The sequence below is a fragment of the Lissotriton vulgaris genome, chromosome 7 (assembly GCF_964263255.1).
Source record: "Lissotriton vulgaris chromosome 7, aLisVul1.2, whole genome shotgun sequence".
In the NCBI taxonomy this organism is placed as follows: Eukaryota; Metazoa; Chordata; class Amphibia; order Caudata; family Salamandridae; genus Lissotriton; species Lissotriton vulgaris.
In genome coordinates, this window is record NC_141695.1 from 693,145,405 (window position 1) to 693,168,515 (window position 23,111).

A 23,111-nucleotide genomic window follows, 5' to 3' on the forward strand; every position below is an offset into this window, starting at 1 on the left:
GACTCAGGCAGCACAGGTGGGCCCCTACACCATCCCTAGGGAAGGACATCAAGAAGATCATGTTCCCAATCCCACCAGGTTGAATGGAGACTGAGACTTAACAACAAAAGGAACGTTGATATACAAAAGTTATCACCACCGAAAGCAAAGCAGTTCAGTTTACTGACCTAGGGAGCATGGGAAGCTCAGTAAGCCATGTCACCTATATAGAAGACCTGTAGGATCCAGTTATTTGGCAGGCGCAATCAAGATGCCCATAAAATTTACAAATGGGTTTGCTGCATTTATATGCAACTTATTTCTCCGTTCGTAAACTCCTGGAAACAAATTAAAACTATTTACACAGTTCCATGGTTACCCCCCTATTTGCTTGATGTGGTGCAGTTTTGACTAGGCTGACTGGAATACTGCTAATCAGGACCCCAGTCTATCTGCTTCCTCCCTAAAGTGTTGAGTTAGTACCTAGGTACAATCCCAGATTGGATAGTGGGGTACCTTTATCAGATCCTAGTATATGGTACTAAGGTACCCAGGGTATAGGAACACCAGAGGTCTCCCATGGACTGAAGCATGCATTATGGCACCCATGCAAAAGGGAACTACAGGCCTGCCATTGCAGACTGTGTAAGTTGGTGTTTGCACCAATTACGTAAGATATAGGTTTCCTAGATCTAAGGGTCACAGCACTTAAAACCTATAAGTCACCCCTACAGCAGGCCTTTGCAATCCTGAAGGCAGGGTGCTTGGTTCTATGTGAGAGGGTGCACCTGCATGAGCAGGTCACCCCTGCAGCCTGCAGAGCCTATTCTCCTGGGTTGTCAGTAAAGCAGCCATATACTATATAGAGGGGCACCGCGTAATTACAAATCCTATCATGTTTGGTATTAAACATGTTGGAATCATACCTCCCACACCGTAAACGGTATAGGAAGTAGGATTCCAAGCACTGGAAGATCCCTTCGTTAGGCTCTCAGTGTTCCCGGTGCCAACCTTCTAGACCAGGTCAGCACAAAATGGTTGCTGCCGACCAGAGACACATTTCTGCCCTCCTGCTGCTGAGCCAAGCTCGAGCAGAGGAAGGTGGAACAATAGGCATCCTGTCACAGGGAGGTATGACCACCTCCCAGACAGGTGTACTGGGATCGGGTGGGTGCGCTTGCAAGGGCCAGAAAGTCTGCATGAGGGCACACTTGGTGTCCCTGTGCATAGACCAGTTCAAACCAGTTCTGGGAGCCGTTGGCTCCCGCTCTGGCACAAAACTGGACTAAGGACATGGGCGTAACCCCCACCTGTCCAGACACTCCCCTGGGAGGGTCTCCTGAATCGTCCCAACCCTTCCCCTAGGGTACTTAAGGGCTTACCAGGGTGTAGGTCCCTAGATTGGTCATGGGATAAGATTCAGATCTGACACCACTGAACCTCTACCGTCTGGGCACTCTGAACTTCGTTTGGGCCTGACTTCGTCTCTCTTCCAGTCTGCTGCATCGTCTGTACCTGTGCATCATACAGGAACCTTCCAAGGCCTGTGAAGCATTAAAGACACCTGAAAAAATCTCCCTTGGAGTGAAGGAGTCACTCAGCTGCATTTGCAGGCACCGCAACTAAGTCCACCTATCGGCAGATCCGGAGCCCCTCCGGACTCCGTGGGCTCTGCAACACAGGTGTTGGTTTTGCTGAGGTCTGCCCTGCCCTCTCACCAAGTTGAGGCCAGTATCCCTTGTGGGGGTTGCAATAACCGAACCCCTATGCACCACCTCCAACTTGCAGTTGCGAAGGCTTGTTGGCTTCATTCCAAGAAGATCTTCAGGCTCCAGTGACCAGAATCTTCAGCCATCCCGCATCATGTGCGTCATGGCTTGCATCTTCTTGGTGAGCTGCTTGAGGTCCTCTTGCGACCCCAGTGCCTCCGGCCTGTGGGTCCACTTGAGGGTCACACTTGTTTCTTTTGGGCTCCCCTGACTGCTCGGACCTGCCCTGGTCCCCTGCTGTTGGTGAGTCCCCTGGACCTTCTGGTCCTGACGTTATTCTTTCTTTGATTCCTGCATTGGTTGCATTTGCCAGGGCTTGTTGGTGCTCTCGCCGGACACAGACCCCTCAGCACTCAACATCCTTCGTGGGACACCTCGTGTACGGCTCTTGGTCTTCCTCAGTGTCGCCTGGTCCTCACAGCTGCAGAGTCCAGGTCCTTGTCATCCATCCTGCAACACTCTACATCGGAGGGCATTCGTCTTCCAAGTTGCCTGGTCAGCCCTGAGTGACAGACTCTGTCCCCTCTGCTTGCAGGTACCTCCCATCACGAATCCATCCTCGGAATCCACCAGACACTTCTTCCTTCTTCCACAGCGACACTTTCTTGAAGTCCTCCATTAGGTACGACAAAGGTTTTCGACACCACTTCACACGTATGCATCCAGCTTCCCAGGTGTAGGTAACGTGGGTACTAGGGTATCTATGGGTGGGGTGGCCATTCAACCTAATGTCTTCCATGGGGTTTCTTCAGGGTCCACGGAGAAGGGTCCTAAATCTTTAAAATCCAACCACGACTTGCACATAGAGTTATATGGAGCACGCAGTCTTGTTTCCACACTGCACACGCTCTGTGTGGGGTCCCTATCTATTCACCATGGGTGGTTCCTTGGGGTCCCAGCACTTCTACGTTTTCTCGACCCTGTCTTGATCCGAGTTGTGGTTCTCATACCACATTCTTCAAAATATGGATTGGTCCTCCCCTGGGGCCACTGTGTATTTCGTGCTATTTACTGTGTTTCTGGGCTAAAGTATTGTGTGCATTGTGTTTATCTTCATGTAGGAGATACTGGAACGTATTAGAGAATGATATATAATACATATTTTTATAAATACTTGGTATGGTTCTTTTTCACTTAATCTATACTATAATATTACATTCTGGTAAAACAAGCTGCTTTACATGTCTTCTGGACTAAGCTTGAAGGCTGTCTCCACAGTTACCACTTAGAGAGCGTTCTCCAAGACCTCTTAAATCACCATAAGGGTTGTCTGGACTGGTGCAAGGTGCCCACTTACATTAGTGGACATCATATACCAGGCCAGCTTCTCACAGATGTGAATTAGATTCTGGTCTCCGGACTACACAGCAATCAATTTTGTGTGTGCCACACCAACCCACAACTCTGTCCCAATGGCTGGTGTACACTGATTTAGTAGAAGGGTGCCTCACCCCCAATATAAACTACACAAAAAAGTGATGGATGGAAAAATTGAATGAATTTCAACCACTGGTAATTACTTGGGGTCACATCCCAGTCCACACCATGCCACATCAGATTGGACCCAGGCATATAGAAATCAGTCTTGACCGACCCCAATGTAAATGTAAATGTAAATGTACATGTATTTATATAGCGCAAATCGCCCACATCGCAGGCATCTATGCGCTTGCTTAGGGAACCCATCCTGGTATTCCCCTGTGAGATACCCCGGCAGGGTATCCACAAGGTGAAAGCCAGGCATCCCGCCGCGAGGGGCCGTTGTGGAGATTAAGCAAGCTATTGCCCAGAGTCGCAGAGTGTAAACCCGTGAGTTGAGTAGGCACCGGAGCGAGAATTATCGAGTCTGTGGAATTATTGAGCCCAACCCCCGTCGGGGCAGGGAATTGAACCCTGGTCCAGGGCCGATCTCAGCTTCCGGGTCTGCCGCCTCTAACCCCTGAGCCACACTTCTCCAGTCTAGCCTGACATGCCAGACCAGATCCTCCCTGAACCAGAACACAACTGGAGTACATTGTCCATGCTGTCCTCATAGTTTCTGAGAAATGTGTCCTCGGTCACTACAGGGTTAAAAAGCCAGTTGTGCTGGAGGAGGGGGTTGGCATTGATGGACAGGGAAACTCCTACCAGAGCTAGGGACAGGTCGAAATTGTTAGTGAAATTGCCTTGTGGGAACAGAAAGGGTCAAGGAAAGGGCTGGGACCCTGCTCTCTCTTTATACTCCAAGGTCAAGTCTGCTGTCTCTCCAAAACGGCAAAACCAGTCAAAAGGCATGTCCATAAAGATACCGTGAAGTCCATGGTAAAGCCTGTGGACCTAATCCAGGTGTGGTGTTGGACAGCCACACTGGTACTCATTGCCCATCCTAAGACATGTTATGTCTTGACCTGAGCATTCGAGAATTTCAGCACATCACATATCTTGAATAGGCTGTGTGAGGGATGCCAGAGTAAAATTTGGTCCACCATATCGCAAGGGGGCATGGTAATGGCCTCGGAGATGGCTGGTATTGACCAACCTCTCCGCAAGGTTCATGAAGGAGAACATTTGCAGTTGGGAGAAGTGGTAGGGAAAGCATCTGGGTTGACCTTGCTGGTGAATGCCTGTACAACCAGACTCTCTGAATTGGAATGTTGCATTAGGAAGGCAGGGTTGCCAGGTGCACCGAGGTAGTGATGGACAACCAGTATACTAGCGGCAGGCCCCAAACAGAGCTTAGCCCAAGTGCCTAGAAAGTTGGCAGTAAGTGCCTTGTTGAATGGCAACAGTGGCTCAGTTCTTACCAGACTGTAGCACCTTCGTTAACACGCTAGTTTTCACTACCAAGGGGGGTTATTGTAAATCTAGCACCTCAGCAGCCATTGGCAGCACTTCAGCGAAAGAAACACTTTTATCTGTAGGAGGACTTGGATGAGTATCTTGGGAAATGTCAAGCCCACTGGCATCTTAAAGCTCTCCATTCCAATTGTCTGTCATATTGGGAAAGCATCTATTCGAAGCATGTAGTGCTACAGATTCACATGCACCCTCCTGCCTCCCCAGCAGGTATTAGATGGTGACAAAATGCCTACAGACACAGCATGTCTAACAGCGCACACTTACTAAGCAGACTATATCCTCACTCTATTCATGGCAAGGGAAAAACAAACTTTCTTAGGAACAAAGCGTTCAACATGCACAATACCTCGAGGGGGAGGAGAGATGACGCCGATCATAAAATCTCCTCGACAAAAAATAACTTGCAGAGTCCAGGCCCAACATTAGAAGGCAGGAGTATGCATAGCATGTGAATCTGCAGCACTACACCCTAGAAATAGATGCTTACAGGGTAAGTAACATGACCCATTTGTAGCATGCGCTGGCTGCAGATACACATGATATGCATGGATTGTAAAGCAGTACCCCTCCATGCAGTAGCTGTAGGATTTAGGCAGTGTGGTTGTTTGAAATAATGTTTGAAGGACTGTTTGTCCAACTAGAGCTTGTTGTCTTGACTGAACATCCACACAACAATGCTTTGTGAAAATGTGTTGTTTATCAATGTTTCTGCTTTGCAAATGTCATGGAGAGGGCTATTTCCTAAAAAGGCCATGGTTGCTCCTTATTTCCGTGTTGAATGAGCTTTTGGCACAGTTATGTGTCCTTTTTGCCTTTGCATAATATATTTTGATGTATTTAATAATATATCTTGCTATACCTGTTTTAGATATAGCATTTCCTTTGGTTGGATTTGAAAAAGAAACAGAGCTGTTTTGTTTTTTCTGAAGGGTTTAGTATGTACCACATAGTAGATAAGTGCCCTTTTAACATCTAGCATCTGTAAGGCATGTTCTGAAATAGTTTGTAGTTTTGGAAAGAAAACAGGCTAACTCCAAGGTTTGACTTAAATGAAAAGGAGAAATTTCTTCGGGAAAAAATTTCGAGTTAGTGCACAAATGCACTTTGTCTGAGAACATTTGGAAGTAAGGTCGTTCAATTGTGAGTGCATGTATTTCATTGACCCTTTGTAAGGATGTTATACCTACAAGGAAAGCTACTATCCATGTTAAGAATTGTAGTTGGCAATAATGTAGTGGCTGAAATTGTGGCTTCATAAGTTGTGTTAAGACAATGTTCCGATTCCATGATGTTGGTATTGGAGGTGTATGTGGTGAAACTACCTTTTTTAATCCTTCCATCAGGGATGGGCTGGCCGTAGAGGGTATCAACAATTTTCCAGGCAGGCTGGAAGGGTGGGGCTGGTTTTGCAGCAGCAGGGGATGGTTTTGCAGCAGTGCTGCACTATCGGTCCCCAGTACCAAAAGCAGCAGTGGTTCACACTTCACCCTTGCAACACCTCACCCCCACACTCCAGCAGGATGGTGGTACAAAATTGCAAGGGCTGCTTTGGGTTCCCAGTCCGGCACTGCCTTCCATGAAGGCTTTGATTACAGGAATGCAGAAAAGTGATTGGCGTTTCTTGTTTTGTAAATATGCTGCAATAGCCACTAATTATAGGTGCATTGAGGTATATGCTGTGACTTTAGTAAGTGACTTTAGTAAGTGTAACAGGTAATGTTCTGTGTTGTACAGTAATGCATAAAACACTTCCATTTATTTTTCGACTTTGTGCCCAAAATCTTATGTAGAGTCTGTGCCCTACTATGTAGTAAGGGCAAGGTATCAGCATCAGAGGTGTTACCAAGCAGTTGAATTCTGGGTGTGACCTCGATAGAGTTGGATAGCACTAAAGGCTGTATTTCCTCATCTGGCGCCGATGTGAGCGGGACTGGCACAGTGGATGGTACTGGACCCGAATTGGGCACCGGAGTAGATGCTGAACCCGAAGAGGGTCCACAGATAATGCATGGGGCAGACCAGTCAGCGGAAATAAACCTGGGTGCCCCTGTGGATCCTTGGGGCCCAAAGGCATGCTAGTGGGAGCCAGCGAAGTGCCTTAGATCCACAGCATAGCCACCCTAAAGACTTCTACTTGTTACAACATTGCAGACAGACCTGGAAACTCAGGGTGAATCAGATCCGATGGAGACTGGGAGTGAGACCATGAGACACTGACACCGTTGTGCCTTTTCTGGAGTTTAACAGTGATAGGAAGGGTGTTGTTTCCCGCTTGGACTTCTTGTGCATTTCTCTTTGGCTTACCGAAGACTTCAATCATAATAAAGATCTGTTGTGAAACTATTTCGGGAGTAGATAAGGGACCTTCTTTTTGACTTAGACTTTTCACTGCGTGTACTCTTTTTAAGATTGATGACAGAGTTTGACTTCATGTTGCCTTATTGCCTTCAGGTTCATCTGGGCGCAGTCTCCACAGGCCTCGAATTTGCGGTCCGACCCCAGGCACCACAAGCATACTTCGTAAGGGTCCTTCACAGGCATCTGTTTGCGACAGTTCCTGCACAGCCTGAACCCTGCAGCTTAAGGAGGTAACATTTTGCTTGAGAAATTATGGGACCCCCTCTAATAAAGTTTCTTTAAGGTCAGGGAGAAGAAGAGAAAAGGCAGCAAACACTATGAAATAACTCCCTTGTGGCCTATCTATTTTATCAAGCGATTCAAACTCTGAATTCAAACATGGGCAAAACCAAAATTCAACAACATATACATTTTACTTTCTCATTTTCTTTTACTATTTTTTCATTAGTACTCTTTTTTTAAAGATCATTGTTTTCAACACAAAACTTTTACATGATTTCATCAGAGATATAAAATACAAAATTCGCTTTCCACACTACAATCCATTCATTCCCAGGTAGAGAATTGACACAACCAAACCACTCATTCACACATACCTATCTTTTATACCCCATACACATCCCATTCACAACTCAATCTATCTGTACAAGTTAACACATTTAGTTAATTCTCGTCTATGACCCTATTCAGGGCTGCTACATTCAGTAGGATTTTACAAGGACTTGGTCAACACGTTTCGGTGGCGTACAGCAACAATAGGAGCCACCTTCATTAGGACCCGCCAGATAACACACGACTTGTTCTCTACACCCTGGGATTTCTAATGACTAATCTTTAATTTGTATGCAAGATTTTCAACACCAAAATCTAGGCGGGCACCCCAGGTTATATCCTCACAGAGTCACAGAGAGCCTGCTTCCAAGGGACAACGTCTTCTATCCTGCCAGTGTTGGCAGACACGAGTTGCTAAAAGACCCCACTTAATGGTTGAATAACCTTAAATATATCCATTCGCATATCTCAGTATGTACAAGCTACTTTTTCAACGCCGGTATGCCCCCTTTCGCAGCATCAATTCGATACACGTTATTTCAGAGTTTCCATAACATAACTATTCCACTTAGCGTGTTCATCCCTCAGATTCTGCCAGAACCAGTCACGTCGCCATAGCTGAAAGACCGATATGGAGACGTGACCGGTTTTGGCTAAATGTGAATGTATCAGAGAAATGTGTAAAACGTAACGGCAACGGCCACAGGCGTCCGGGAAGGAGGGAAAGCACATGTGAATCTACAGCACTACATGCCATGAACAGATGCCTACAGGGTAAGTAACATAATCCGTTCAATTGCATGTGTCGCTGTAGGTTCAAATGCTCTGCAGAGACTGTAAAGCAGACCCACCTTTGATGCGGTGGCTAGCATGTGGGAGTTGCACTAGGGCAAAAGGGTACATATGTTATGTTATCCATACTTATAAAACGCACTGTAACCCTGCGTGCATTCTGTCACTGAGATACATGTACACTATGAGTGCTGCAATGGAGCCAAACTGTGTTTAAAAATGCTTATACTCTAGGAAAGAGTCACGTTTTTATTTCCTTACGGAACAGGAGGGCCTGCACCTGTTTCAGGTCAGTGGGAAGACCATTCCATAACCACGCTGCTGCAACGCTGAAGGCTCTTCCCCCCGATTTTGCTCTTTTGATCCTGGGTATTTTTATCAGGTTAGCTGAAGAGGAGCGAAGGCTGCGGGTCGGAACATACCAGCCAAATTTGCTCTGCAACGGTTTAGGCCCAAGCCTGTGCAGCGCCTTAAAAACAATACAGAGTGATTTAAATTGTATCCTCTGTAATACAGGGAGCCAGTGCAGTTCTGTCAAAGCCTTAGATGCTGATCACCGTCATGGCCTCAGTAAAGCAAGCTTTGCTGCCACGATCTGGATTCTCTGGAGTCTCCCTATCAGGTACCTAGGAGACTCCAGCAGCATAGCGTTGCAGTAGTCCAAACTCCAAACATAGCCCTCCCCAAACTACGCAGGCTTGTTGGTATGCTAAAACATCCAAACAGCAGTGTTTAGTAAATGCTTGTGGGATAGACCATGTAGCTACTTTACAAATGTTAGCTATGGGGATATTTCCTGAAAAACCCTGAGGTTGCACTCACCTACCATAGGTTTTTATCCCTGGAAGGGCAATTCCCTCTTTAATGTGGAGTGCAGAATCTCCCTTACCAGTTTTATCCCTTTATCCACACCCCACTTAACGAGTCACCTCACCTGCACTCATTATACCCCAGCCTCGAAAAAGATCTATGCTAAAGTGACCCTTCTGGGTACCGGTTGGGCAAAGCAGCGCCGGCCCAACGAGGAGCACTGCCCTGTGATGAAGCATGGGGAGCATGGGGAGCATGTGTGAGGGCAACAAACAGTCCTGCTGACTGTCCTGATACAATTCTCTGGCCCAGGAACTCTCCACCTTCTGAGAGACCGTGCATCCCCCTCCTTTCTTTCCTCTCAGGAACATTAGCCCTCTTTTGATTTTCTGATTCTTGATAGGAGCACAGGCTTTTGGAACTCTCGAACAAGCTCCCTGTCCCCCCCACACCCCTTTACCTTTAGCAAGGGGTCTCCTGTTTGATACGTCATGGTTGGGACCATAAATCCACAAGCCATCCCTGGAACAGATAATAACGAACTTACCATCCGGATCAGCAAGATTTTTTATGTAACATTATACCTGATCTGCCGCTAGTCAATATGGGGACTACACAGGCGTGGGAAGTAAAACTTGCCAAGAAATAGTGCCCTTGGAGTCTGCATCTCGGCAAAATACTACTGCCCGGGGTCAAGTGTGTCTCCTGCAGTATGGCGACATCTACATGTGTCTCTTAAGATATGCCAGTAATTTCTGAATCTTTCTAAGGCCATTTAGACCCCTCACGTTCTATGTAAGGAACCTGAATCTTAGGCAGGGACATCTATCCATTTCAGAGTGTACTATGTCACCCATTTCACCCTGTCAGCATAAGTGTACCAGTTGTGACCAGTCACCGGAAATACAAAGATAGATTTTAATAGGAACACAGTTATTCCACATGCATACCCTACCACTCTGTGCCACCCCAAACTGAGCATAGTCTCCCCCTTGTCCCACCAAACCAATGCTCTAAGGAAAAAAACAAGACAAAACACTACATATTGTGGAGCACACATGGGGGTGGATGTTACCAGCCAAGCATCTCCGTAGGTGGCCCGGCCCCATTCATTTTACATAATCAATAAACCACGCACCCATCACTAATTGAAAAAGATCACTAGGAGATCCCACAGCTATGTCCAATTGCCCCATCAACTACATGATGTAAGTAGTAAGTGAATTACGTTCCGTTGTGCATGGAGGCGAAGCTAATTAAATCCCCATAGGTTGCTTAATACTCTACACACCAGATGCTCATCCAAGTAAAATATAGGAACAGTCTCACCTAATTCTCAATCTTCGAGTAAAGGCGCACAGTGCCCCCACTGAAACACACCATGCTATCCAACATAACAGGTTTCCAGTATACCAAGCACATCACGGACAATTTCATTGTTCCTCTGTGTCCAGGGAATCAGCATCCGCACCAGACGAGGCCCTAGGGGAGCCCATACGAGAGTCGGACCCTCCCTGTGCTTAAAGAACTGGCAAACGTATATAGGGTCTGTAAAAAAAAAAATACATTTCCTTCAGATACGATTTGTAACTTGTTGGGGTACAGAATGCTGTATTCCAGTTGCAATTCATGTAACTTACTCTTAGCTGGAATAAACTTGTGCCGCGCTGCTTGTACTTGCTGTGTGAAGTCTGGGTATATGGACAACTCCATGACCTCGTATCGCAGAACATTCAACTCCCTTGCCTTCCTGAGGGCGGAATCACTATCACTATAATTTGGGAGCTGCACAATTATTGGGCGAGGTTTGGTCCCCAGAACCGGCTTAGGGGCCAGCGAGCAAGGGGCTCGCTCCACAACCAAGATATCTGAAAAAGTGTCTGCCTAGCAACGTTATAAGGTGGTGCTCCACGTACTGTTCCATATTATTGATGTTCGTCGATTCCGTTAAGCCTACAATCCTTATGTTGTTACATCTAGAGCGAGATTCCACATCCTCAGCTTTGGCTTTTTCCATCAATCTTTGACAGGCTGCGTTGCTTGGCTGCCAGGAATTGTTTTAAGTCTGAATCCAAATTGGGATCCATTGACTCGAAGCCCAAATCAGCTGAGTCAAATTGGAGTCGATTAGGATCTGTCCATTCTGTCCATGTTCTCCCCTTCCAAGGGTGTAGTATAATTGGCAGATGAGACCCACTACAGATATAGGCACCCAAGTCTCCTCCAAAAATCGCTTCGCACTGAGTTGAATGAGGGGTGCAGGATATCACAGTCGTGTCTGTGACTTACGCTGGGTCAGGCAATGTTCAGATGTGCCAGCTATGGCCTGCCCCTCCACACTTAACGCAGCTGGCAGGTGCAGAGCTCCAGTAAGTACAGATCAGCTACCATGTGGGCCCCAAAGGTCGCAGGTCAGCGACAATATTAAGATCTTCCCAGCAGACTTATCGAAAGTGCTAGAGGCTGCTGTAGAATGTCTCTATGGGGGTTGCAAGGAGAGGCTGCATACTTCGGCGAGAGAGGCATAACATGAAGGGACACGTCTGATGGTACAATGGCTGCAATACAGGCCTCCCTGTGGCTATGTAGTCGGCCCCTCCGTACCTCTCCCCAGGGCCTTGAATTGTAATACCGCTAGGTTGGGCATCCGCTTGGCACATGGTGGGCCTACTAATACCAGGGCAACCCCATACTGCCACGCCCTCTGGTAGGCAGAGCGCCTCTACTGGGTAATGCTCCCCAGGCTAGAAAGATACTAGCTCCACCACAGCACTCCGAACTCCCTTGCTCACTGCTGCAGTATAGGTTTCTCCACTCCGGTGTCTCCTCACAGCCAGCGACCCGTCAACAGCATGGTCCGACCCAGCCGTCCACCTGGAAATTAGGCCGCGTCAACCGCCGCCATAGTGACCGTGATGTTTCTGGCCAAGGTTTCCCACCAGCTCTTCATGTGAGATGCACAGGGGATAAACTGAATTAGTCAGGGACAAAAAAGTTTAGATGGGTGCCAGGATTATGCTGGATGGTAAGCCGGGCTCACAGAGCAACTCTAATGCGTTGCCAGGCAAGCTCTGCCTCCCAAAAGACTACAAAGAGTTGTTTTGTTTTCATGAAAGTTTTAGTTCTATCTATTTAGAAAACAGGTGCTCTTTTTACATCCAGAGTACAAAGAGCTGTTTCTGCTACAGAATCAGGGTTAGGGGAAAAAATTGAAAGCTCAAAGAAATGATTGAGGTGAAACTGGGAGACTACTTTAGGTAGGAATTTAGGATTAGTACATAGAACCAGTTTGTCTTTATGTATTTATAAGAAAGGTTCTTCGACGGTTAATGTCTAGCGCTCACCAACATGCCTGAGTGGGGTAGTAGCAACGAGAAATGCCACTTTCCATGATAGAAATTGAAGGGAGAGTGAGTGCAAAGATTCAAAAGGGGGACCCACAAGCCTAGTAAGTACAATGTTTAGTTTCAAGAGGGTGTTGGAGGTACACGAGGTGAATGAATAGAGTCCTTCCATGAATGATTTAATGACTGGAATTTGTAGAGGGATAGGTGCTGTCTATTTTGAAGATAGGTTACATCTTGCTGCAATAGATACCTAATGGAAGCAGGTGTTAAATTGGACTTTTGCAAATGTAGCAAGTAACAAATAATGTCCTGCAACTGTGGGTATTATGGGATTAATTTGTTTAGGTTGGCAGAAGCAAACAAAACACTTACATTTTGCAGGAAAACAAGCTCTAGTTGCGGGTCTGTGTGCTTGTTTAAGAATGTCCATGCATTTTGTTGGTAAGTTTAAATAACCAAATTCTAATACCTCAGGAGCCAAATCGCTAAGTTGAGCCTCTTGGGTCTGGGTTTCGGATTTGTCCCCGATCTTGAGTGAGAAGGTCCGGCCTGTTGGGGAGCTTCTTGTATAAGACTACGGAGAGATCTAGTAGTGTTGTGAACTAGGGCTGATGTGCCCAGCTGAGAGCTACAAAAATCATGGTGAGTGATGTTTGCCTGAGTTTCCGAACCAGAAATGGAATGAGAGGGAGAGGTGGAAAAGCATAGGCAAATATCCCTGACTGACTCATCCATAGTGCGTTGGCCTTGGATAGTGGACGTGGGAACCTGGAGGCGAAGTTTGTGCATTTAGCATTTTCGGATGCGGCGAACAAGTCTATCTGAGGAAATCTGCATTTCTGAAAGTACTGAAGGAGGATTGTAGACTGAGTTCCCATTCGTGGGTTTGTTGGTGCGTCCTGCTATGCAGGCTCGCAAGATAGTAGTCCATCCACAGCAGATATTCTGCCAACAAATAATTGTGATGGTGAAGAGGCCACTTCCATATGGTATGAGAGGTGTGACAACTAAGAAGACCGTGTTGTAGGTGTGCGTCCCAGCCCATCTCAAAAGGGTATGTGGTTAGAGTGATGTGAAGAACAGGGTACAAGAAAGTCCACCCTTTCAAAAGAATACCACCATTGCAGAGAATGGTTTGTGTGGCAGTCTATAAACACTAGATCCTCAACATGACCCTGTTACAGAGACCATGGCGAGACAGATATTGCTATAGCACCCTGAAAACTACTCTGTTTTCACAGGCTTTTAAAATCTAAACCGCTTTGCCATCTAACTCAGGATTCCTCCTCAACAGCGCCATGAAACCGCCTGGTGAACGAGCGCTCAATAAATACCTTTAAATAAATAAATAAATAAATAAATAGTGGGTGCTTTTGTAGTCTTGCGCTGGGAACTATGGCAATGAAAGATGCCATGATTCCTAGTAGATGCATAACAGTACAAACTGCGAGTGTTTTGTTTGACTGAAATTGCGGTAGAAGTGCTTGAAAAATTTGATTAGAGGGGGACTGGGGTAAGCTACTCCCAAATGTGTGTTAAGGATTGCTCCCATGTATGGTTGAGGCTGAAGGTGAGATATGGGGACATTGATAGTGACCCCTAATTTGTGGAGCAGATCCACTGTCAACTGAATTGACATCGTTGGTGCGTGCTGGCTTTGATGAGCCAATCGTCCAGATATGGGACTATGTGAAAGTTTTGTCATTGTAGATGTGCTGCAACTACTGCCAAGCACTTTGTGAACTCTCGAGGTGACAGTGACCCCCAAATGGAAGAACTTTGACTTGGCAGTGCTTTCCTGCTATGACAAACCTGCGGTATTAGCTAGATTAATGGTAATATTGAAGGAAGAGTCCTTTAGGTCTAAAGTGGTCATAAAGACGCCCTGTTGTAGAAGTGGAATGACATCCTCTAAAGTGACCATATGAAAGTCTTCTGATCGGATGTAATAGTTGAGGTCAGAGGGACCCCTTCTTTTTTGGAGTGGGAAAGTATAGGGAATATACTCCTCTGCCTTGTTGTTCAAAAGGGAGGACGGACTTTGACCTCTTGTTTGAGAAGTGTTGGGTGATTTTGTGAAAGCCTGTGAGTGCAAGGTGAGATGTTGGGTGGTGTGGTATTGAGCTCCAGACAGTAGCCTTGTTGGATAATGGCTAGTACCCATTGATCTGCCATGATGGACTCCCAGAACGGGAAAAAATGGTAGTCTTCCCCTGACAGGTGTTGTGTAATAGGGTGGGGGGGATGGGGGGAGGGGAGGATAGTCCTTGCTTTGTAGTGGAGGTAGCTCGCAGTGCCTCTTATCATATCTTTACCGCCTCTGAAGGAACCCCTGAAAAAGCCTTTGCCATACGTTGATTGGCTCTGCTTTTGCTGAGAAGAGGAGGTGTCTGTAGTGTTGGATTTGTATCTGCCCCTATAGTCGGAACGGCAAAAGGAACCTCTAAATGAGGGCGTTTGTAAGACTCCCATAGCTTTAGCAGAGTCTGTGTCTATTTTCAATTTGTCTAATGTGGTGTTCACCTGTGACACAAAGAGATGTTTCTTGTCAAATGAAATGTTCACAACTGCCTGCTGGGCCTCTGGTTTAAAACCCAAACATCTGAGCCAAGCATTTCTCCTAAGGAGCACATGGATGTGGATACCCCTTGCGGTTGTATCCACTGCAGTTAATGCACATCTAATCAAATTGTTAGCAACAGCCTGACCCTATGACCCAATTTGTTGCCCCCTTTGATTATGTTATTCAGGGAGATATTGTAGTAGCTATTTCGTTTCATTCCGATGGGCCTGGCCATAACGTGCAAGAAGAGCCTTTGAGTTGGCAATGCACCAGTGATTAGCTGCTTCCGCCGCTACTCTTTTACCAGCAGCATCAATAGGTTTGCTCTCCTTTTTAAGAGGTGGTGTATCCCCAGGTGCCCGACTGTTGGCTCTTGTACGAGGTGTAGTAGCAGCTATAGAGTCTGGTGACACCCAACTGCGTATAAAAAGAAGGTCTGAGGAAGCCGCCTTGTACTTCTTACCAACCTGTGGGTTAATAACACGGGCACGTACTGGGTCTTTACATATAACATCAGCTTGCCCCAACATGCCAGGAAGCATTGGCACAAACTGTGCGTCTTTGTGGGTAGATGAGAGCATCAAAAAGGAAGTCTTTCTCTAAAGACTCCTTGCGTAGCTCGACCCCATGATATGTAGCTGCCCTCGTAATAACTTGCTGATAAGCATCAGCATCTTCGAGAGGGGGGGCTGGATAAAGATCTGGATCACTGGGAGTGACGGGATCTGTATCATATGTGTCCCATGGCTCAGGGTCTCTCAGAGGTTCTCCTAAACTCCCTGTGTGCGACCTTGGTGACCCTGGAGGCGTAGCATCAAGGGGTCATGATGTGGAGAGGACGGAGAAGGAGGGGGGAGTGGTGGTGGAGGGAGTATAGTGTGATGAGTAGGGCTGGTGAACTCGTCCTTTTTTTTCTCTTTTTGAGAGGTCCTGGCACATCCAATGCATCCTCTAAAGTCGATTGCCTCCTAGGTGGGGGAAAGCAATTATTCGCCCAGTGTCTTCTTGACTATGGATCTTTCTCTGTTTAATGCCTAATTTTTCACAGATTGGCTCGATAGGAGACATGGAAACTGAAGAAAGGTTTGAGATTTTAATGTCAGTTTTCAGAATCAAGGTTTTGGAAGATCAGGAATGTTTTTGGGGCCGCACAGGAAGCTGTGGTCGGTAGCAGATTCAGTCCCGAAGGCATAGGTTTGACCCGGGAATGTGCTTGAACCATGGAGGTCGAAACCAAAGATTTACCCTTGGTGGAACTTTTCGGTGCAAGGCCCGAAGGCGGGCATCCAAAATATATTTTCATATCCAATCATGGCAGGTGTCAGTCTGGCAACCTCTAATATTGGAACGGGTGAGGGTTTGGAAGTCTTTTTGGGTGGTGGAGCAGGTTCTGGGTTGACAGTACTGACACACTGTCCGAGTGGCAGGGTGCACTCAAATTCCTCATCCAAGTCACAGATGAAAATTTCCTTGACAAAGAAAGCTTCTTCCTCCTCGGCAGCATGATCTTCCTGAGCATTTTCTTCTCCGAAAATGATGCCGGGAGTGTAGTCTACAGTGCGACAAGGCATTTGCAGCCCATGCGCCTTTTTTATGCTGAATAGTCTTTTTTGAAAAGAAAGACTTCCACGCGTCACAGTCAGCCTCACGGCGATCAGGCAAAAGGCAAAGATTGCACAACAGGGGCCACATGTATCAAAATAGCATTTTGTGATTACCAAACAGCGAGTTTTACCAAATCGCTATTTGGCAAACGCAAAATGGTGTGCAAGTAAGGAATTTCCAAAGCTTTGCCAATTTCTTAATATCACCTAATAGTGATTTGGTAAATAGCAAATTGCTATTACTCCATGCGTTCTTATGGGCATATAGGTGAGAATGGTTTTGCATTCGTTTATTTTCGATTACCTAATTGGTATTCGCAAATAAGCAAATGCAAAGTCAAGGGTGCCTAAGGCATCCCTGAAGCACCCCCAAAAAAAATTATGTACACATGTAAAGCACACACATGCCCTATGGTGTCCTGAAAGAGCTCTACAGCGGAGTTCCCATTCTCTCTAAACTAAGAAGAACCATCAAAGGACTTGTCCTTAATCAAAGCGGAGACATCCCTCAAGAAGCCAGTTGTTCTCAGCCAAGAGTGGCATCTAAGGGCCACCAATGATGAAATCGCTCTGCCCAGCGAGCCAGTTGTGTCCAGCCCACATTGTATTATGAACTTGGCTGCATCTCTCCAATCAGCAATTGCTTGAGAGAGTATGGCTTAGGCCTACTCTGAAACTATGAGCAGCAGTTGCTAAAGCGAGGTCCAAATGGTATGGGAGTATTGGCCCACGAGGCACGCAGTGTTCACTGACCGCAGTGCCAGGCTGGCGGAAGAGAACATCCTCTTCCCAAAGGTATCCTGCCATTTGGATTCCCTAGCCGGTGGAGTGGTACAGAATGAACAGGAGTTAACCTTGGAAGTGAAGGCCTGGACCACCAAGCTCTCCGTGTGTGAGTGCTGTGTCAGGAAACTGGGGTCCCCTGTATGATAGGGGCAGGCAATAGTGCTATACATAGTGGAGGGCTTGGAGGTCCCAAGGTGAAAGTTTGTAAGGGCTTCACTGAATGAGAGTAATTGTTCAGTGGGGGCAAATCCTGGCTGAAGCACCTCAGTCAAGAGATTTGTCTTGACTACCACTGAGGGCAGCATAAGGTCTAGGTCCTCAGCTGTACTTCATACCACCACTGCAAATGAGGCATCATTCTTTGTAGTGTCTGGGTAAGTGTCCAGTCCACTGGCATCTTCCAGATCCTCATCCTAGTTGTTCTCTGGATCTTTTAAGTGATATCCATAAAGGTCCTCAGACCCCTCCCAATCACTGCTAAGAAAGTCAATAGCTCTAATATGAAGGGTCTACTCCTCCCATCGGTGTCAGACGATGCCCATCTGGCTTCATATCTGATATAAGGATAGCGCAGCCAAGGGACTTCTCCATTGGAGTAAGGTTGCTGCTCCGGATTCATCAACAAATCGAAGGGGTGACACTAGCGTCGAGGGCAAACCCACGGGCAAAAAAATAGCAGGGGCTGCTCCCTGGGCTCGCAGGGCTCAAAGGTGCTCCGGTGGGGATAGGCTGCCCAAATATTAGGTGTATGGCCTCATAGTATTTTCGTAACTGGGCAGGGGTTGCTCCGGCTTCTCCCGGAAAGTCTGAGAGACCCAGAGGCGGCCCAAGCGCAGACTGCACCACAGTGCTAGGCCTCAAATGCTGACACTCCGTCTCGTCAGATGACTTAGACGGACATGGTGAAGTCGAAGATCTTTGACTGGTGCTTCTTGTGCATGTGGCAGAGACCCAATTGCCCCGAAGACTTCAACTGCTAAGGCGAGTGTTTGGAGTGGCTCCAAAAAACGATCTTGGGGCCTTCTCTAGACTGATATATTGAGCGTCAAGCTTAAGGGCCTACACCCTCAAAGATTTGGGGTGCATGGTACAGCAGTCTACACAGGTCTTCACGATGAGGTGGCGCTCCAAGCCCCGTGAGGCACACCAGTCTGTCACTGATATCTATTGATGACAGAGGCCACATGGTTTAAACCCAGCTTTCCTACCAGACATCCTGACATGCCAGGAGACAAAAAAATCCCACAAAAAAAAGTGGTCAGTCAAATAAGACTGAGGTTAGCTCTACCCAGATCGGTGCTGACTGGTGTGGGAAGCAAAGAAATGACGTCAACGTGCTGGGGTGGCGTCTTACATAGGCAGGCACGGCACGTCACATCTGGCGGATGATGCCATGTGAAACCCGAACCACACCACTTATCGGCACGCAGAGGCACTGCTCAAGAAACATCTCCAGATCAAGTCTGACGCCTGGGGATAATTCTAAGATAAGGAATCTGCAGCTAGAAGTCTCTATCAGATAGCAATGGTGTGCTAGTAAACTGACCTCCTTCAATGGATGTGAAGTGGAGAAGGCATCCCGCCATAGAAGAGAAACAAGACCACACTGAGGTGCAAGGCAAAGTTCTAAATTTGTTCAGTCTCTTCTAACCTGGACCTCTGATCACTGTGCCACTTTTTACTATGACAATGATAACATGGAGAGGTAAAGTCAGTAAGTTTGATGCTCAGATTCTACCACTGACAACAGCAATACAAAAAAAACTGGCCCAGTGCAAATCAATGAAAAAAGGATTTATTTGTGCATAGGAGCCATGGGTGAGAAATAATTGTGTGTGTGATGACAGGCTGTAATTTTCAAATGTATAGTAATCCCTCATGTATTCAGATGGAAGAAGACTGGTACACCCAAAAGGCCACTAGAAAGAAGGGATAATAAAGCACTGCTGCTGACTGACTCAAGATATGGTTGACAATGTCTCAAGCCAATTGCTGAAGGTTGCTAACCCAAAGAAGAAGAACCATAGCACCCTTAAAGAAAGTCCAGAGAACAACATATTTACCTTGACTGATACAAGTGCTATTGCAAGTCTACTCTAAATAAAGGCATGCTGCAGGGTTTGTTTAGGGAAACAGATTTCAGCATGTTATGGAACAGTTAGTATCAAACAACACAGGTTTGTGAGCATATGTCTTATTGCAAACATAATCTCCTCTAGGCACTAATTACATAGGGGTACTATCATCAGGCAAGCCTTTCTTCTGCTCTTCTGTACAAGAAAAGAATGGAAGGAGTTCCCCCTAAAAAGATGTGAGGGAGATGAACACTGATTAAATACAGATATTAGCATCTGGTGCGTTAACAAAACAATATGACTAGAATAATTGCTTTGGGAAGATGAACAAAAACAGAAAAAAGTAAAAGAGTAGGCAGGAAAAAGAGCAGAGGGAAGGAAAAAATAAAAAAAGCTGTGGAGGACAATGGAAGGGAGAGAGGGAAGGAACAAGAGGTGAGAGATAAAAGAGGCTGTGATTGTATGTTTGAGACTTTGGAAACCTAAAATCTGGCTTTTAATGCTTGCATCCCCATTTGATAAAATGGTGTACTTTGGGTTAATCATTTAATTGGGATCTCAGCTCGAGCAAGTTCAGGAGACATTTTAATCATGCACTGTGAAAATGTCCCAAACCATAGAAAGGGAAGAAATGTGTGGGGATCTTTACAGTGATTAGAGCGAGCAAACAACTTCTCTGCTCCAAATATTTGTATCCAGGAGCAGATACGTGCTAGGAATAAAGTCATGAGAAAATATGCTCACCTGAATTGATACTAGTGTTTAAGAAAGTCATTTTGAAGTATTGGTTATGTAAGACTGACTCAGCTGATACTTAATGATAATTAATAAAAAGGGTGCACCACTTTAGTTGAGTGAGCAGTAACAGTAGCAGACAAAACGTCACTGAAGGGTGCCTGGGTGGGACACCTTCACACTGCCCGACAAAAGGAGAGGCTGAGGACAGTTCAAATGCTGCAGAAATTATTACTGATGAGCAGGATAAAGTATGTGAGATTATGCATGCAGCTGACTGAGGATTAAAAGCAAATTATTGGTTAGAAAAAGAAAGATGGGTCATGCACCAGAAAAACTGGCATGGAAATAGCATCCTGCCTAGATGTGGAATATACTGTGTTATATGGACCACGGTCATATTTCAAAACAAAAAGGGACGAGGGGGTGAAAAAAAAAGCTAGAGCGGTCGACCGCAAAGCTGGGCAACTGAGTTCGAGTCTCGGCAACGAAGCTCAACATCCAGTGATTCTGGGCAAATCACGGAATCTCCCTATGCCTAACAAAAAATGAACGCGTCCGTCTGTAAAACAACTGGTGCTCATGTAAAAGGCTCTGATACCAGGTATCTTCAGGTCGAGTTTGCCCTATATAAAACTCTGCCCCCTCCATTTTATTTAGCATATGCCAGGTATCTCAGAGTGTACTGATACGCCTACAATTTACACAGGGTACAAACTGCCCTGCCCTTTTCTATCCAGTTTTCAGGAATTTGGATAGCCATATCTCCACATTAACAGTAATTTTCTGCTACAGTTAGACTATATTTGAAAAAAAGAAAAAAAAAATTGGATTATTTTATGTATATCTGGGAAAAAAGAGCGAGTTTGAGAGTAAGAATTAGGCTGTACACAATGAGAGGGGAGAAGAGGGATGGAATGGATGGAGCAAGAAAGTGGGGGAAGGCTGGAAAAAGAATTTCTAATAACACTTAATAAAACTATGAGTTTTTTTTATTTATTTTTGGCTAATAGATTAAAATGTGAGATTCAAGCAGGTATATAGGGGATAAGTAAAGCGCCAAGAGATTTTCTTAGCACACTGCTCCAATCTTAATCGCGAGGACTGCATTCTCACCCCATCTGGGCTGAGAAGGAGCCAGAATTAAGATGGAATGAATCTTCACTAGTGAAATATAGAGTACATTCAAGTAACTCTGATTGTAGAATTCAACAACAATGACAGGGCTTATTTATCAGAGCAAAAGAGCATGGTTTCAATGAATGAGCACATATGGGGCCACCATTATTATAATTAATTTAGTGCATGTTAATTACACGCTTTTTGGCTACATATTAGTTAATCCCTGAAAGCCTGACTGAAGTTTGCTCTTCAGATGTTCAAGGAGCCGAGGCCTAACCACAACTAACATTAAAACAATATGTATAAGGACAGATTGAATGTGCAAACTTTGTTTCAAGGCGGACTACAAGAAAAGCATATGTGTATTAAAGCTCAGTGTCAGAGTGGTATGAAATGAAAGTAACACAAACATATAGGCTAGATTATGCAGATTAACACTGGAATGGTATGCCACATGTAGACGGCAATTCAAAAACAAGCATTTGCAATGCAATAGGTCTCGCATTAGGAAAGTTTGAGCTATTGGTATTGTAAATGACAATTTTTTTATTTATGTGTTGGTTTTGAAAATAGCAAAATTAATAGCTTCGTCATTTACAATGCTAATGGTTTTAACTTTCGCAAATGTGACACCTATAGCATTTGTAATGTAATATGTGTATTATTACATAAAGCGCTGAATGCACACAGGTGCCCGCGATTCATCAGGGATTTACAGAGAAGGGCGCAGGGCTGATTTATTCTACAGTTCCCAGGCGCGGCCATGTGCAACATAAGTTCATGTTCCAAATAAAGGGTCCGACATTCAGAATCTCTTGAACTGTCCCTGTGAAAGCCATTGACCAGCAGGACCAAACGAGTAAGGACTGTGCCAGCCTTGATAATGGAGCCCTCTTTTTGTAACAGCGAGCTTGCATGCTGATGTAAACAAAATGCTTTACTTACTCTACACCAACTAATTGGAACTTCTTTTATCGACCTTGATCGGGTGAAAAGCAATGATGGCACAGCCAGGACTTCAACTGGTGACCTTCTATGTGCATGCAGATTTCTGCAGCAGGTGCACTGGCTCACATATCTGTCTTAGTAGCAATTGAGGCACAACCGTTAAAATAAACAGTAAACAGCTCAGGGACACCGACTCCCATTTAATCAGTACTTCAGGAACTGGCTCGGATTCTTATGAGAGCAGAGGCTTGATGGATAACACGCGGAAACCTAGGTGCTGCCCTTGTTAGTCAGGTGCACAAGCTAATTTTTAAAATACATTGTTGGTTCCGTTTTGTGAAAATCGAGCTTTTGGGCTGAAATTTACTCGGAAAGTCAGCTGAAAATCAAAAGTGCAGATATGGATCTGAGTCGAGGCAGCAGCCATCGCCATGCATCTGCTACACGAGAAACCAAATTGATAAACATGTCGCTGAGTACAAGCGCGTGCTGCATATATGGTAAGCGCTCACGTGCAAAACAAGAAGCCAACAAATGTTTCGCTGGCTGAGCCAGCGCTTCCGACACCGCAGGCTACAAACACGTTACCGGGGGTTGAAATCTGTACCGCCACAGAATCAATAACAAACTGTACCAAAGTGTTCAGTGGCATGGCATAGCAATCAGGGACACCAGTTAGAGAAATAAAATACATGGTTCATCTGCCCTGTTGGCCTTACCTTCCGCAAAGCAGGTTGAGTTCGGCAATGCATGGAGTCCTGCTCCCTGAGGGCCTGCGTTCAACTTTACCTCAGAGGCAGCTTTCGGACGGGATCACGTGATGCTATAGTGTC

At 45.8% G+C, this 23,111-nt stretch overlaps 1 protein-coding gene across 1 annotated transcript in view; it reads right to left on the minus strand.

Annotated features, from left to right (window-relative positions):
- The window catches only part of SMURF2 (SMAD specific E3 ubiquitin protein ligase 2), a 1,116,208-nt gene that overhangs the window by 240,865 nt on the left and 852,232 nt on the right, over window positions 1-23,111 (minus strand). The window lies entirely within an intron of this gene.